This window comes from Mustela putorius, unplaced genomic scaffold (assembly GCF_011764305.1).
Source record: "Mustela putorius furo isolate JIRA1106 unplaced genomic scaffold, ASM1176430v1.1 tig00537338_pilon_pilon_pilon, whole genome shotgun sequence".
NCBI lineage: Eukaryota > Metazoa > Chordata > Mammalia > Carnivora > Mustelidae > Mustela > Mustela putorius.
Genome location: NW_025422460.1, coordinates 1,796,694 through 1,814,390, shown reverse-complemented (window position 1 = coordinate 1,814,390; position 17,697 = coordinate 1,796,694). Strand labels below are relative to the sequence as shown.

The 17,697-nt window shown below is 54.2% G+C and overlaps 1 protein-coding gene across 1 annotated transcript in view; it reads right to left on the bottom strand.

Annotated features, from left to right (window-relative positions):
* Nucleotides 1-17,697, bottom strand: part of HS6ST1 (heparan sulfate 6-O-sulfotransferase 1) — a 44,159-nt gene that overhangs the window by 9,711 nt on the left and 16,751 nt on the right. The gene's annotated exons all lie outside the window — the stretch shown is intronic.

The following is a 17,697-nucleotide window of genomic DNA, read 5'->3' as shown; positions in this document are numbered from 1 at the left end:
GGGCAGTGATAAATGTCCTTCTTAAGGCAGGCAACTGGGGTGTGGGGGCTTGTTTTATGTTTTGTTTCTTGCAAATGCTATGCAAATTCCTTTGTATGTTTATAAAACACTGTGATAAAATAGCAGTTTAAAAAAGTTTAACAAACAAACTCAAGGTTCTCCCTTGCTGGCTTTGCAGGTGAAATAGCATTTCTGCCAAAGAAGGAGGCTCAGTTCCCCAAAGTGTACTAGTCCCCTCTATCTTTGCTCCCATGCTCCCTCTGCCTGCATCCCCCCCTGCTCCCCACCTGTTAACACTGCCACAGAGAGTAGGGGGTAGGGGAAGTTCCTGGAGTACCCTGTAGGTGTCAACTTTGGGGATGGTGAGGGTGGCCAGTTTTCCAGGCCAGTGGGGGCTGCCTCTGGCTTGTGAGCTAACCATGCATCAGTGGGCTGGCTGCTCTGTGGCCTTTCTAGGAAGGAACCACAACTTCTCCCAAGCTGGAGCATCCAGTTGGTGGTTAGCTTCCCGACCAGGAGGGCCTTAGGGTACAAACAGGGTCAGCTCCACTCTTGGGGCTCCCCTTCAGTGCTGTCAGTCCCAATGCAGGGACCTTGTTTGGTGACTTGGCTGGTAAGTTATGCTCTTTTGGGGTGGCAAGTTTCTGGCACAGCCCTAAACCATGTGCTGGCCTAAGTGGGTGGCCATGGTACCCTGACCTCCAGGACAGGTCTCTATAGAGCACAGCTGCCTGCTCTGCCCTGGGACAGGCCCGGGAAGTTGCCCAGACCCTCCTGCCTATGGCGAGGGAGCAGGGCTGACAGCACTATCACCCCCAAACAGAGCACGTACTGGAACTAGAGGGGTGACGAGGAAGCCCTGCCCACATCTTCTCTGAGGCCTAAAGCACAGGAGGTGCTCACCGCCACTCATCCAGTCAGTGCCCTGCACAGCAAAGACACAAACTGGCAATGCCCCTACGTCCCTCACACCAGCAACGGCCGCCATGGTTACTGAGGCTCACAGTCTGCTAGGCACAGCCCAGGGGGGCAGGCCCGTCTCCCCTTTCACAGAGGACAAATTCCAGGCTTAGAAGAGGGATATGGCTCTGTTATTCAGTGTCCAAGTGCTCTGGGCTGGGTGGCGTGGTACCCACAAGGACAGTGGGAGGTGACAAATGGGAGGGTGGAGGGCCCTTGGAGGAGCACTACTCCCAAATGGGGGCAGGGTCGGGGGGCTTCTCAGAGATGGTGAGTGACTTGAGGAGGGAGACAGTGGAGGCTCAAGGTGCAGGCAGGGCCAGACCAAGAAGGGCCTTGTTCATCTGTCAGAAAAAAACCAGCTCAAATGGGTAACGGCATGGAGTGCAGCATGCACATGGATTTCAAAGATAAAACGCAGGACTTCAAAGAAATTTTATGCTGTGAAGTAATTCTAGTCCGCATGGGCTGTAATCACTCCTGACAGCCCACAGGATTTACTGCCTGTACCATGCATTTTTGTGTTTGATGACTCAGGGTTAGCGCTTTCTGTGCACTTAGCTGCTCTGCCATTTTTGTGTGCACAGTTTAGTGCATCTCACAATCGTGTAAGATCCTAGTGGGCAAGGAGAGTTTCTCGTTCCTGGGTCCAGACACTGCTGTCAGGCAGTGGCCGACTCTAAAGTTTTAAGTCTGAGTTTTTATAGGACAGCTCTACCTCTGGTCTGGAAGCCCTGCTTTGTTGACAACATAGCACACAGAAAATTCTGCAAGGACCAGCAAATGAGCTTTGAGTACCATCCTGGAGGAGGAAGTGGGGGGCAAGTGGGTGGCAGCCGAGAGGCAGCTCCTGTTCAGGTCCTGCTCTGCTCTGGGGTTTTTGGATCAGGGTGATGGCACCTTTTCACTGTCCTCAGAAGTCATTCCCCCTCTTGCCACCTGCCCGTGGGCATCAGGCCAGTCAGCCCACAACCATCTCTTGTATAGCTCACTTTATCAGTTATGTGACAGCTGGGCTCACAGGGGTGAAGTGAATGGTCAAAAGCCAGAGCCCACACCTGCCCTGTTGCACTGGAAGTTGCTGGCAATAAAGCCCTGCCTTCTTGTCCCTCCCACGGATAACACCAGTGGCCAGAGGAGGCTTTATCTTCCTTTTTCTGCCCTGAGAGTATGGGTTTGATCTGAACCCCATGCCTGAACCCACCCACTCCCAACCCTCCCCCAGCAGCCCAGGGCTCTGACCAGAAACCAGATTTTGAAACTGGCTCAGGCAGAGCTGGGTGAATGCACAGGACCCTGTGGCTGGGTGAGGGGCCGGTTGGGCTTTAGCTCTGTGCACTAACAAGAAGGGCTGGGATGCAGCAAAGCCACTGCAGAATGTTGGCTGCATGTTAGCTACCCAGGACACATGGAAGTCAGGGAGGGAGGAGATCGTAGCTGCCCACTGCAGACTCTGTCAGAGCAGAGCCTCTCGGAGGCGAAGATGCATGGAAGAGCCCTCGCCAATCCCCCAGCTGCACTCCATGACTGCTACTCAGCAGGCAGGCGTACAATTAAGGGGCTGCCTCAGAATGGTGAGGTTATGGATTCTTTCTAGCATTTTATTATAAACATTTTCAAACTCACAGCAAAGCTGAAAGTCTGGGGAACATCCATTCACCTAAATGGGTTACTTTAACATTTTTATAAATCTCTGCATTGTCTACAATGAATGCACGCTGTTGAAATAACTGAAATAAAGGAATGGGGATTACAGAAACATCTCTGCTGCTTGGTATGGGGCGCTGGGGTACACAGAGGCCACAGGAAAGGGCCAGGTTTGTGCCTCTATGACAACATGCCAGCTGGCTGGCATCTCAGAGTGGCAGGCTCGCTGCCACTCACCTGCTTCCTGGGCTGTGGGCTCCCATGGCAGGGGTTCTGTGAAAGAGGGCCCAACCCACCAGTCTATAAACTCACATCCTGAAATAAAGGCAGATTTTTCTAACCAGTGCCAACAGAGCTGCAGCTCCCTAATTGTGGGTGAGGACACTTGTCATTTACAGCCAGAATTATAAAGTCTTTAAAAAAAAAAAAACAAAAAAACGACATACCGCTGTATTACTCCTGGATACACAGTCATTGGAAGAAAATTGATGCCATGGGTCACAAGAAGTGCCCTTGGAGAACCAGCCCCTTTCTCCCTCCTGAGGGTGATCTTGGGGGTGGTCCCAGACTGGTCAGGGAAGCTCTGTGTGGGGTACTCATGCCCCTTTCTACCCCAGTTGCGTACTTTGGCCTCCTAGGGTCCACGAATCCCCCTTCGTGGGGACAGAGGCCACACCATGAGGCCAGGATCTACTCTGAGAAGTATCTGGGAATTCAGAGGGAGGACTCAGAAGAACTTGCTGGGTGGGTGAGAGCTGACCACAGTACTCCAGCCCTCACTCATGGGCTGGCTGGGGTTGGTGTGCCAGGAGACCTGCCTCCCCAAAGTCTTGCTCTGATTACTGTCTCACCCCAGGGCCTGTGGGCACAGCAGGCCAGGGCAGCCAGGGCTGTCACCAAGGCCTGGGTCCACATTACAGGAAGGAAATGACAAACTTTAGGGGTGGCCAGAACCAGGAGCCATGGCCTGACCTGCTGTGGTTAGCTTACTGAGCAGAGTCCCATCAGGACTGCTTGCTGCCAACTCTAAGCCAGGTGCTGGTGGCCCCAGGACCCATGCCTGGCAGCACCCAGTAGCCCGGTCCTATTGTTCTTGGGGGTCTTGGAAAGGGGTGCATGTGCACTAGGCCAGCTCTGAGGAATGTAGCTCGTGCAGTAAAATGACCCAGCACAGAATCCAGATGGAGGATTTACCACCTTACAAAAATGCAAGTCTGAATTTTGGCTCTGATTCCCCTCGAATGCCCTAGGTGGGGCTGTAACAGGAAGAGGGCTGCAGGTGCAGCTCACCAAGGGGAGCACCTGGCTGGCTGCCAGCTGGGTCACCCTTCCTCTCTGACCCAGGATCCCCACGTGCATCATTAACAGAGCTGGTTGGTGAGCAGTGCTGGCTGAAGGGAGGGAGCCGAGTGCGAGGGAGAGTTGAGGCCCTTTCAGTGCTGGCATGGGCAGCGGGAGGATGGGCAGGAGGAGATGGACCAGTTTCTAGGCAGTACAAGAGGGAACCAGCACCAGGCTCTGGCTATGACTGACCTCCTGCACCATACCCAGTACCGTGGGAGCAGGCCCCACCTGGTACCTTCAGGAGACCTAGATCACCAGATGCTGAGCTGGTGGTGGCAGGCTGGAACCCCCTCTCCAAATGCACTGTACAAAATGCCTGTGGAAGGCCATCTCTTCTAGGGTGACATGTCCACAGAACAGCTGTGGTCAACTCACCCTGTTTCCCAAAATACCAAGGTCTGTGATCAGGGGCTATGTGAGCGCAGGCCAGTTCCCGCCCCTCCACCTAGTACAGGTACAGCCAACAGCTGACATTGTCCTTGGCGAAACACCAGAATATGAGCTCGGGGTTAAGTGAAGTCTGATTGAGCCCCCGCATCGGTCTGTGTGTTGGAGAGGATGGGGAGGGTGTGGCTTACACAGACACAGAAGACTGGCCCCTGAAGGCTGAACTGTGCTTGGGCAGGGACTGAGCAGCAGGGTTTCCACACGTGTCCTGGCGTGCCTGTCCAGCAGGGGGGCGCACACTGGACTGGCTGGCAGTGCCCACCTCCAGCAAAATGAGAAGGGCCTCCTTGGCTCACCTACTGAAGGAGTCTGGCTACAGGGATCAACACTTACTCCCGCCCCCAGATGACTCCTCAGGCTTAGGAAACAGTAGGGAAGTCCTGAGGAGCAAGAAGCCCAGGAACTGTTCTGTAGCTAGGTGTGGCTGTGTGACTAAGTCTGGCCATCAGCATGGATGTGGAGGCGCCGTCCTTCCCCCCGTTCTCCTGCTGGCTGGAGTGTGGATGTGACTGCAGAACACCAGCAGTTACTTGGGATCATGAGGCAGAAGCCCTACTCTTTGGATGGCAGGACTGGCAAAACCTGGCGTCTTGGTGCTTCCTGTGGCTGCACCACCACTTGGGCCTACCTACACTGGGCTCTTTTTCAAAGGGAGGGGAATAATAGGTTCAGAGACCAGAATAGGTCTCTGAACCTAACCTACCTATTCAAGGCCAAAGTGGAATGACCTTGGCGTGATCAGAGGGTAAGCTCCTGGGGTGGGGCCAGCCCTGTCTGGGGTGGGCCCCAGGGATCAGGAGCTCAGTAATGACTGAAATAATTTGATGAACCCTAGTACTTTACCCTGGTCATCCTGGACACTCAGAAGCATCCCACGGAAGGAAGTATTCTCACTTTACAGATCAGAAAACTGGGCCCACAGAGGTTAAATAGCAAACCTAGCCACTGAGCTGGCTGGTGGTGGTGCTAGAGCTCAAGACCAGGCCCACCTGGACCCAGACCGTAAGTGTCTGATGACAACTGACCCCACCCCCCAGCCCCTAGAAGGCATGTAAATGTCACTCTGTGGCAAGACTGGCCACTGGCCACCTGCTGACCACTCACTAAACCACAGCCAGAAGCTGTGATATTTTTTAAAGTGAACAATGAGCACAATTTCCAATCCATTCAGTGAGCTCATTAAGAGTCAAGAGTGGTCTCCGTAAAGGAAAAAAACCTATCCAGACCAGCCGCTAGGATGCACCTTCTCCAGAGCTGCTACACTTCACATGGACACTGTGACCATCCTCCTGATACCGTTTCCCTGGGACGTTGGTCACGGGGAACAGAGCCAAAGCCCTGGACTTTGGCCTGGCCTGGGCAGTACGTTGCTGTGGCATCCTGAGAGGGCTTCCTGGATGGGCTCTCCTTCAGTCATGCAAGGCCTCCAGCTCCTCCTGCCTGAGGGCAGATGGTTGCTGATACTGCTGCAGGCCCAGAGCTGGGGTGGAGACCTAACCGTACAGTGTCCCCTGCTGGGAAGCCAGATGGGTGAAGACCCATTCCTATGGGGCTGCAGGATGCATGGGTGGCGGGTGTGACTCTCACAGGGCAGAAGCAGGGAGCAGTGAGCATGAGAGCAGGGCTGCCATGAGTCCTCACCCTTTCCCATTGCTGTCACACAGTCTAGCTCCCAGGGAGAAGCCCATGCTCTGAAGAGCCCCCATCCGAAGGTGGAAGAGGGCCCCTGTAGAGGCCCTAAGTGTGTCCAGAAAGGCCTCTCTGATCTTGCCCCCACCAACTTCTAGGGCCTCTGGGATCCAAGGTCTTGAAGACAGGCAGGGTGTGTAGGGGAGTGGTGGTAGGGCTCCCCATGCTGGGCATACCTGCACTAAGAGCTGGTTTGCACACCTCAGCCTGGTGCTGGGCCCTTATTGTTAGGAGGAGTTGCCAGAATGAAAGGACCTATAAGCAGAGCTCTTGTATGGGGGTTCCAGCAGGCCAGGGTGAGGGAGGCTATCTGACTAGGGACCACTGGAAACTGAGGACAGGGCCTTCCAGCAAGCTCCTGACAGCAGAAGGACCCTAAGCAGGCCTCCCCTGCCTGCAGGTTCATGTATTAACTCCTCTACCACAGGGGCACTCCGGCTACCAGTTCTTGCCTGCTGCTGGCACAGGCTGACCGAGGCCCTGAACCCCACAGGAGTGGTACTGGGAGCCAAGAGCCCCCACCCCTTCATCGTGTGCTCCCAGGTAGGCTTCCGGGAGCTGGGGAGAGATGGAGCTCTCTGCATCTGAGGCATCCTCATGGACGGGGTCACTCCAGGATCAGACTCTGCCAGCTGTCCCCTACCATGAGGCCTGGGGAGAGTGAGGACCCCTCTGGGCCTTACTCAGGCTCACCTCCTGGACCTCCCAGGCTCCTGTAAAGGCCTGGTGAAAGGCTGTCTGTAAAAGAGAATTACAACCCTGATGGAGAGGAGCCTCTAGTGCTGGGCAGATGCACGGAGCTCAGGCAGGTACAGGAGGTCGGAGCTTGGTGACTTCACCTCTCTGCCTCAGGGCTCAGCACCCCATCCTGGGCTCCACGGTCTCCTTGGTCTTATTCTTTTCTCCTTTAGTGGGGCACTTACTGCATATAGGACGTGTATAGCTCCACCCTCCTTAGTACCTGGAAGGGCTGAAAGAGTGGCCAGTGCCCGGAGCAGAAAGGGTGGGTGCCTTAATCCCAGCTCAGCGTCTGACAGGACCTCTGAACTGTGACATTGGAGCTGACATCTGAAGCACCTGGAGGAGAAGCATTCCTGACAAGTCTCCAGAGGAAGAGGAGGTGGGATGTGGGAGGGCAGAGCACAAATGCAGAGGGGAGCTCGTGATTTTAGCAATGAAAGGACATCGTTATTAAACAGTGGGAAAAAGAAAATTTCTGTTTAAAAATACCAAGTTGTTGACAAAACATGAAGAAAAACAAGTCGATTAGTTTAGGTTTAGGAAATACCTCTAATAGGCCCTTCTTCCTCCCCCAACAACATCTGTAGCAAATGAAACCATTCCATTTACAAACAAGATTAGCCAAGTTTTAGGAGAGCAGAGCAGATGACCTCAGCCCCCTGGCTCTGTGGCGCAGAAACTCTGAGGTGCTGGCTGGGCAGGTACCACGGCCCATACTGGACCCCAAGCACCGCATTTCTGGAGCCTAACGCCCTCACCTTCCTCCTTGGGGCAACTGACCAGGGAGTGGGCCTCTACACTTGAGGAAGCCCAAGTTTTTTTCCCCAAGGCCCCTGACCTTTGTGATCCCAACTGGCCCCTCACAAAGCCCCTGGGAGACCCGTGGAGCAGGAGGGGACTTAGCCGTCAGGTTAGCGTGCTCTATGGGGTGCTGTGGAGGCCATACCCACCACACCTGCGCTGGCACAGATGGGAGACAGTCCTAAGCCAGGGCTGGGGTATCGTGAGTGGCCCTCCCAGCTCCAGCCTATGTGTCAATCACTCTCCATCTTCCCTGTAAGAGCAACTCAGTGAACACATCTATGACCTCAGGCTGGGGATGCCCTGCGAATGAAGTCTGGGTAGGGCCGCTTTCCCTGGAGATGCACTTCCCAACTATGGGCAGGGCTACATGCCACAGTACATGGTAAGGGTGCACGAGAGCTTCAGCAGGCCTCCTTCTGGGGAGCTGTTTTCCTGAAAGCTCTGACACTGAGGTGCCCAGAGGCTGGGCAGTGATGGCTGAGATGCCAGGCCCACAAGGGCTTCTCCTGGCAGGTGACCAGAAAGACTGTGGCTGTTTGCGGTTCTGGAAGGCCCACCCAGGGTCTCACTGGGGGCTGCATCCTCCCAGTGAGGTGAGGCTTATGATTGCTCTCCGCCAACCCAAGCATGGTCCTTTCTGGAAAAGGCTTCTCCCATTAGCAAAGGACTGGCTGATGGCATTCTGGGAGAATGCCTGCTGCCCCGACCAACCATGGCTGGGTCAACCCTAGCCCTGGATTCTTGCCTGAGCACAAGTGCTGCTCTGCTCCAGGAGTGAGGACCTCACATCTCCTTTTGCCCTCAGACTCTACCAAGCTCCTGCCTGCTGCTCCTGGGCATTGTTCCAGCAGAGTGGGGGCTGACCAGCAGGTCACTCCAACCAGGCCTCCAGACCCCACTGGGCTGCTCATGGTGCTCAGGGGCTGCCCATTCCTATCTCATGCCTGCCCACCTGGCCCTTGCTGGATTCTGACACCCAACAGGTGAGACTTTTGCCTGGATACACACACTCACCTCGGGTTAAAGGTAAGGTGACCGTGCCCTACTCCTTCCCTGGGTGGGGCCGTGTGGTTGTTGACTCAGCCCATGACCTGGCCTCTAGAGCCGTGGCCTCTGCTTGTCATCAGCTTGAATCCCAGCCGTGGGCTCATGAGCTTGCTCTTGTGGCTTCCAGACCTTTGCTGAGCTCTTTCTCCCATATCCACACAGTCTGGACCTGCAGACCTGCCACAGCTGCCTGGACCCAAGGAGGACAAGGTGGGGGCCCAGAAGGGAGGTAGGAGGCTGTGTGAGGCCCTGCTAGGTTGCGCAGCCCACGTGTGGGCTGGAGCTGGACCTGCTCCTGCCATTCACCAGGCAATAGCAGCTTCTGGGATTCTGTGCCAAGATATATCCTGCAGCTAAACCCGAGCATGGACAGTCCATGCAGCACAATATAGCTTGGTGGACACGGTTCCTGCCAGGCTACAAAGAGCTCAGGGCTTAACTTAAGCTCAGGGGCACACAGCTTGATACCTGTGCCCAGCAACTCCATGGCAACCGAGAGACGCAGCCCTTCTGGGGACTCTGCAGTGACATGGGAGCATACATGTGCATGATGAGCAAAAGTACCACATCAGAGCTCATGCTACAACTCGATGCCATTCTGGGGAACACTAAACTGGGCACAGATGAAAACTGGGACAGAAATGTAACGGGCCAAAAGCAAAGGCAGCTGGTCCCAGGGCCTGGTGCCCTGGGCTACTTTTTCTTCTCCTTTTCATTTTTCTCACGTTTTTTGCTATTTTACATAACAAGGCATGTATTATGAAACAAACAAGACAGCAAGATTAAAAGCCTTTATATACCTGATACCATCTGCTTTTTCTCACAGGAGATGCAGAGTCAAAGGCCTGGGAAGCTAGAGGCCTACCCAGCAGCCACAAGGATGTCTCCAAGGCCATGAGGCTACCAGCTGTCTGCTTTTCAGGGGGTCAGGAGGGCCAGAGCTGGGCTGAGGACCACTGGGACTCCCTCTAAGCTCAACTCGCTGATCCCACAACTGGCATCTGGTTCCACAGAGCCTCTGAATGGACAGGAGGGGGCAGATATTCTCTCTTCCATGTGCACCCATCATCTGCACAAGCACAGTGTGCTGGGGAATGTCGGCTTTGTGTGTTCTCTGAACACTATCTTTACCCAGACACAGACATTCTGAGCCTAAATGGCAACTCTAGACAGAGTCATCTGATACCCAAATTAACTGCAGTGTCCCACTTTCTTCCCCGCTGTGGTCCCGGTGACCCAGCTCTGCTCTCCCAGGGAGGGTGACTACCTCCAGCTCATGTGCTGGGAGAGTGGTCGTCTCAGCAGTGACCCTTAATCCTGGGGGCTGGTGACACCAACCTGTCTAGAACCAAGAAGCCCTCCATCAAGTGCTTCTATGGGGGTGGAAGAAAAGAGGGTGATGCTTGATGTGAGGAGTGGGGCCTAGTAGGCACTCACTAGCTTTGCTTCTATAAGATCTAGGTAGGTACCACAATAGACCCGCTCTGTGGATGGGCAAACTGAGGCTCAGGAGTGCTTCCTCTGCCAAAGTCTCCTAGCTACCAGGGGCATCCACACCACTGAGCAAATCCCAGACATGGGTTCTCTGAGATGAGCTGGACAAGGCACAGGGTACCGAGTCTGTAGTCTTTCAAACCTGCCAAAGGCTCTGCCACTTAGCGGCTGTGTGGCCGACAGGTAACCCAATTCAGGGCCCCTGGACCCAGCCATGAGGTTAGGAGAGAAAGACCTCCAGAGAATGAACAGCCACAATGGACTTACCTGTTCTCGCCAGCCATGAATGGGGGCACCAGCAGAACATGCAACAGACAGAGAGAAAATCCACCCGTCAAATATAAAAAAGCATAAGTAACCCTATATCACCTTAAAAAAAAATCAAAACAGTAGTTAAAAATCCTCCTACGAGTAGTCAAGTACTGAGAAATGTCTGTGGCTTACTTTGAAATTGTTCTGCCAAAAAGAAAAAAAGAGCAGACACACACGTAAGTACACCTACACGTGTTCATGTAAGTAAGTATATACACAGATACATGCCAGTACGCGGAGCGAGAGCTCATGTGCACAGGTGAGCCTGCCCAAATGCCAAAGCAGTGACAATCAGTGTGTCTGGTTTTAAGGTTGAAAGCTTCACTACTTTGTAGGTTCATTTTTCAAAATAAAAAGGTGGTGGTTGGGGGGAAGTCCTACAAAGAAAATGCCAGGCTACTTCTACCAAATTCTTAAACAACAGATTATCCAACCTTATGCAAACGTTTCTAGACACTGGGAAAGAAGGGCATCTGCCTCGCCAACCTGTTCTACGAGGCCAACATTACCCCGGCACCAAAATCAGACAAACACAAGAGAAGACAGGAAAACTACAGCCTTTTTATTCACATTGCACGTGTAAAAAAACCCACACAAAAATCTTACCAAATCCTACATAGCAAAACAAATGGAAGATACCTCACTATGGCCAAGTCACAAGGATAGGTTACTGTGAGAAAATTCATAAATGAGACTTATCATACCAATAGATCACAGACTGCGGCAGATGTATAAAAGACGTTTGATAAAATGAAACACCTATTCCTGATAAAACCCTCAGTAAAGTAGCAATAGAATGAGAATTCTCTTAAACTGATAGAGCTTACAAAATAAGCTAGAAGCAATACAGTCCTCATGGAAGAGTCAGATGCATTCCCTCTAAGAAGGGAATGGGATTAAAAATGCCCATGCTCCATTCTATACGGGGTGTCTCACCTCCCATGATAAAATGGTAAGATTGAGCCTGTTGCCCATCTCATCTTTGTTAAATATCCACGTGTGGGCACCAGGCTGGGGGCTCCACCCTCAGAATCCCAGCTGTGGGACAGACCTACTTCCGCTCTCCAGTGCCCTCGTCCCGAGACCCAGAGTGCCTAACAGGAAAAGGTCTGGCTTGTTCTCAGAGATCTGCAGGGTCTGGAGGTTTGGGGAGCCCACACCAAACCAGAGGTATGGGGAGTGACAAGTGGTCTCATCAGCTGGCATCCTCCCCGGTCCCAGCCTCCTGGGGGCCAGGTGTCTGACAGGAAGGGCCCCAGGTACCAGGGGAGCTCAGCAGGTGCGTCAGCCAGAGCACCTACTTCTGAGTGAGATTTGCAGGCTGGCCTTGGCCCCAAGGGGGAACCTCTGGCTGCATGACTTGGGGTCTCTGGGGCCGATGCCTTGCCTGGAGCAAAGGAGATTGGGAGGGTCCACTCCACATGTAGTCAGGATGTGGGGCCAGGGCCTCTCCAAGCCTCAGTTTCCCTGTTTCACGGCACCAGGCTTTGCCGCCTTATATCAGCTGGAGCCTTCTCCATCTGCAGGAGGTGTGGATGTGCTCAGGTGGCAAGCAGGACCCCAAGAAAGGCCTCTGGACAGATCTGCAGGAAGATCATCCCTGGAAGGACACATGCTAACAACTCTGCCCCAGGGCCCTGAGCACAAATGGCCTGGGCCCTGCTCACACTTCTATCTCTGTTAGCCAGTGGCCCATAGCCTCATCTCCTTGAACATGGTTCTTGGTCCTCCCTTTCCTCTGTCCAACTCTCTCACTCCTCGGGGTCCTCCAAATGTACATTCCTCCTGCTGCCCACCTGGTGAACCCCTGCCAAGCTCCTTGATCCCAGGGCAGCTTTGGGGGAGAGGGTCCAGAAGATAACCCCTGTACTCCTGGGTATGTGTGTGTGGGAGCCAGACCTTGCCTGGGGTAGAGGGAGCCAGGTGGGGAGGAAGCTGCGGAGAGGAGAGGAGAGTAGGGGCAGAGCCATATAAGCCCCAGTGCCAGCCCCCCTCCACACCCTACCCCTTCTGCCACACTAGCACAGGAACCAGCTTGGGTAAACGGGGTGAGACAAGGGACCTGAGAGGGATTATTTCCAGAGGCCCTGCCTATTCCCCCAACCCCTTTTTAAAATTATTTGAGAGAGAGAAAGAGAGACATAAGGAGAGGAGGACCGTGTATTCATGAGAGCTAGTGGTGGGGCAGGGCAGAAGGAGAGGAAAAGAATCTCAAGCAGACTCCCTGCTAAAGCATGGAGCCTGATGTGGGGCTCAATCTCATTACCCTGAGATCATGATCTGAGTCAAAATCAAGAGTCAGACACTTAGCCCACTAAGCCACTCAGACACCCCACCTGCCGATCCTTTCTTGGAGTCCAAGCCCAGTAGGACATTGGCTAGGGCAAGGTCCTGGCCTGGTATTTGAGGAAACCTGGCAGCCCATGGGACAGGGATACCCATACCTTGTGCAGACAAAGAAAGCCCATACCAGCCTGAACACAGAAACAAGCCAGGCCTCAAGTCTTGAACTGGAGGGGAAGTGTGTTCTGTGCCCAGGAGCTCAGAGACCTTGCTTCCCAAGAGAAGCAGGCAGAAAGGGCCCATGAGCTGGGGCATGGTAATGGGGGTGACAGGGAAGGATGTCAGAGAGTCCAGGGTTGGGGAGATGCCTGCAGGAAAGGACAGTGGCAGCACAGCGGGGTCAGAGTTCCAGCTGTGGGCACTGAACCTGGGCCACCTTGCAGGGGATGGGCCCAACATGTGGGTGGAGACCCTGAAGCAAAAGGAGCAGCTTCTGAAGAAGATTCAGGGCCCTCTGAGGGCTGAAGGCTAGGGCATGTGGTTCAAGGAAGAGGACCCGTGACTCAGTGGGCACATGGTGGGGGGCGGGCTCAGAGGGCAGGTGGGGTGCTGTCAGCTGATGGGCTCCAGCTGGAAAAGATGGCTTGACTCATGCAGGAGGGTGTGTGCAATGTGTGCAAAGGAGATTCTGAAACAGGCCATCTCCCAATGGGGCTGTGGCTGGGCTTCTGCCTGTTCAAAAAAAGGCCCTGGTCACCGGTGCTCCTCCTCCCTGGTGATGACAGGTCCCCAGCACCCACACAATACCCACACTGCCTCCCTGTTGCTGGCAGCACACAAACTATGGGGTCCTCCCACCCAGGCTCAAAGACGGAGTGTGCCAGCGTGTGGGAGTTGGGAATGGAGGGCCACAGCCTGCACCTAGCGAGCAGGACACCATAGGACCCTGACCATGGAAAGTCACATAACCCAGGGCGCCCACAGACAAGACCAAGAGGCTGCAGCACAAAGTTGCCATGCACTGGAGGGAGGGCCCACTATCTCCTCCCCCCAGCCACATACTCCCACCAAGGTTCCCACATGGACACGTGTGTCTCCCTAAGCTTCCAAGTGGGCAAAGCCCATGGCTGGGAGCTCAGGGTGGGTCCAGGGAGAGCCACCCTTCCTGCTGCTGAGCCTCATGCAGCTGAATGCAGGCCCTCTTACCACTTCTGAGAGGCTCTAGGACTCCCAGGAGTTACCTGAAGACATACACCCCTTTCATGACCAAGGTCCCAGCCTGTGCCACAAGTGCCCACTCAGCCCCATATCACCCCCTTGGGAGCAAGGGCTAATACATCAAGGGGGAGACCACACAGCTGTAGCCAATGGTTTCCCTCTGCCTGCCAGGCCTCCAGGGGAGGGGAGCTCCTTAGGGCTCTGAGTCAGACTGACATCCCTCCCCAGGCTATCTTCCTCCTGTTTGGCCCTGAGTTCCCCACACCCACCCACCTGGCCCCATGCCTGACCCTCCCAACTCCGTTCCCACTCCTGCTGCAAATGAACTCCCAAGGCCATGCTGGGTGCTGGCTCAGGCCTAGGTGTGGGGTCCTTTGTGTGGCTGCAAGTCCCTCCACCTGTGCAAGGCCAGTGTGTCAGTCTTTACAGGTCCTGGCGGAGCTGCTCTCCTCTCCTTCCAGTGCCCCCCTGCACACCTGGCTTCTTGTGAAACAGCACTGTTTGTCCCAGCCTTGTTTCAGTGAACCTCCTTCTCCTCTTTTCTCTCCCTTCAGACACTCCTGCCCTGGCCCACCTCTCAGCCACGGACATATCAAACAATATGGTCTGGCCTGTCTCCCACTGTTTCTAGGGTCACATGGGGCCTGGGCAGAGCAAGACTCAAAGAAAAGCCGGGGCTTTGAGTCTTGGACTGAAACTGACAAGACAGCATGCATTTGCTCCATAAAACCAAGACCAAAAGCAGGCAGTGGTGGCTGTTTTGGTGGCCATCACCCACCTATCAGCCAATCTCCTTGCACAGAGCTGGGGAGATCAGCAGGGAAGCTTCCGTACTTCCCAGAAGGCACAGCTCCAACCCCCACTAGAGGAGGGGGCCTCTCTCTGCTAAAGGAGCAGCAGCAGCAAACCATGGGCCCCAAGGGACCTAGGGATGGATCCTCTGCTTGCTGAGGGCACTACTTTAGGGTGTGTGGGCCTGGGCAGGCATGGCACCCAGGCAACCCAGGAGAGGAAGGCCTAGTGAGATGGGGTATAAGTCAGTCCACGCTGCAAAGCAGCATGAAGGCCCCACTGCATGCCCTCCTGGGGCTCTGTAGTGAAGTGCACAAGAGGGGTGGCCTCACCAGGCCCAGGAGGGACTCAGAAGTGGGAACACATACCCCTACATACTTCTAAAACTTCTCAAAGTGGGGGCACAAACACAAAGCCCGAATAGTGTCTAGAAGGCTGGCCACAGGATGGTAGCCTCCACCCTTCCTGCCAGCGGAGAAGTCTCCCCTCTGTCATCCAGGCCCTCATTTGCTGAGCGGCATGCCCAGAGGCAAAGAGGTACCATCCCTGAGCTGACACCAACCTCGGTGGGAATCAGAAAACAGAGCAACATAAAGGCTGCAGGCTGGCAAGTGGTGCCAGCTGGGCTGTAACTATCCTGCCTGTCCTCAGAAGCCCCCGCACCCAGGAGGGAAGCACTAAGTCTCTTACAGCCCAAGACCTGGGAGCCTCCAGAGCCATAAATGACCCTGTGCAGGGCTCCCTCATAAATCCGGGGTTTCTGAGGCTGTGAGAACTTGGCATGCACCCCCAGCCTCCTGTGGGCTGGCTTGCATAGGGCCTACAGGGACAGAAAGGCAGAGAGACCTCGGGGGTGTCTGGCACCCAGAGCCCACATGTGTGCAGCTTTAGGCCATGGGTCAAAGAAGGAGTCTCATACCCCTCAGTATAGACATGGCTGTTTCAGGGCTGCCCACGGGCACTGAGAATTAACAATCAACCCTCTGAGGTGGGAGGCTACCTGGAGGCGAGGGCTCCATGAGGAGGGGTCCGTGGCCATGCTGAGCCAGGCAGAAGCTGAACTGGCTATGTTGGACCTCTCAGGTGGTGGTGGCAGTAGGGTGGGGCTGGGCCCAGTGTGGGATCCACACGGAGACCACTGCAGGGACAAGCCAACTATGAGAGCCCCCGTTCCTCAGCTCTGGGGATCTACCCAGTTCTCTCTGCACCTGCCCAGACCCTAAGAGCTGTCCTCTGCCTCTGCCTTCCCCAACTTCAGGGCCCAGAGTCTGACTCTGGCTTTGTCTGACTCCTTCTCCAAGACTCTAAGTCAGAGCTCTCTGAGGTAGTAACTCCCACACCAGCATTATCCACACTGTGCTCTGGACTGTCCTATTCGCTCTGGTGGAGGAAGTAGACCTCTGAAGCATTCCTGGGGGGAATATAAATAGTACACTGGGTCCTCAAGAAAGGAAACATCAAATTACCATATAACCCAGCAACTCCACTTTCAGCTATACACCCAAAAGAAGTGCAAGTGGAGACCTGAACAGAAATGCACACCTGTGTTCACAGCAGCAGGATCCACAACAGCGACAGGCTGAGTCCATCTGCAGATGCGTGCATAAGTACAATGTGACATAGCATATAGTCACACAGTGCTCAGCTGGAGGAAGGAAGCGCTGACACGGGCTTCAGCATGCATAAATCCTAACGACGTGATGCTAAGTGAAGTAAGCTAGCCACAAAAAGGCGAATACTGCAGATTCCGCTTATGTGAGGTCTATAGAGTCATCAAATTCACAGACACAGAGAGTAGATGGTGCTTGCCAAAGGCTGAAGGAGGGGACACTAGGAAGTTAGTGTCTCATGGGCAGTTTCAGCTGGGAAGATGGAAAAGTTCTGGAGATGGATAGTGGTGACAGTTGTACAACAATGTGAATGGACTTAAAACCACTGAACTGTGTACTTTAAAAAAAATGGTTAGAATGGTAAATCTTATGTTATGCATATATGAACAAATTAAAAAAAAAAAAAAAAAGGCTCTCTCATGATAGGGGCTCTGCAGCCAGCCCCGGGCCAGGCAAGTCCTCAAGAAAAAAACCACGGCAGGCTCCTCAGGAGAGAAGTCATTTCTCTGGGTACAGTCACCCCAAGGGACCCTCAGTGACTAGGTGACAAAGAGTCCACCCAGTGAAACCTGCCCCAGTGGGAGTATGTCTGAGAAGGGGGGTACTTCCTCGGCTATCCTGGGGAATTGCAGGACCAAAAAGAAGACCTAGAGCACCAGGTGTGGCCTTGGATGGGGCAGAAATGCATGCAGACCCAGCCCAGGACCCAGGGGTGATCTGAGAATCCTGTTTCTGTTCTTTAACTGGACACAGCAGGGGTTCAGCAAGTACCCGTCTCTCACTTTGGAGGCAAGGGAGCACATAGCCCCCTCTCCAGCCCCCATACCACACCTCTTATCACATGTGATGCTGGTGACCCGAATTCCACTGGTTGAGGGGGGCCTCACACCCCTAAAAGCCCTGAGGTGGTGCTCTGCCCCCCTGTCCTATGAATGAATGACAGGGGTGAGCAGGCTCCGGGAGGCTCTGGCTTGGCCCTTGGCTGCAGGACCACCAGCAGGAACCAGCCCTCTGCCCCAGCTCTCAACAAACTGCAAGAAGTCATTACCAATCACAAAAATTGTGAATTCAATCTTATCCAAAACTTGTCATCTTAAGGTAAACAGAATGAATAGCCCTCTTACCCAGGACCCTTCCTCTGGGTTCCAGACACTCCAGCAGGCTGTACTGTCCACCCCAGCCCCATCTGACAGATGAGGAAACAGAGGCACAGATAGGTCACTCTTGCCTGAGGTCTCACACTGCTGAGGAGCGCAGTGGGGCTTAAGAAGGGTTCTGTCTCTGAAGATCAAGACCTAATCTGTGCCAG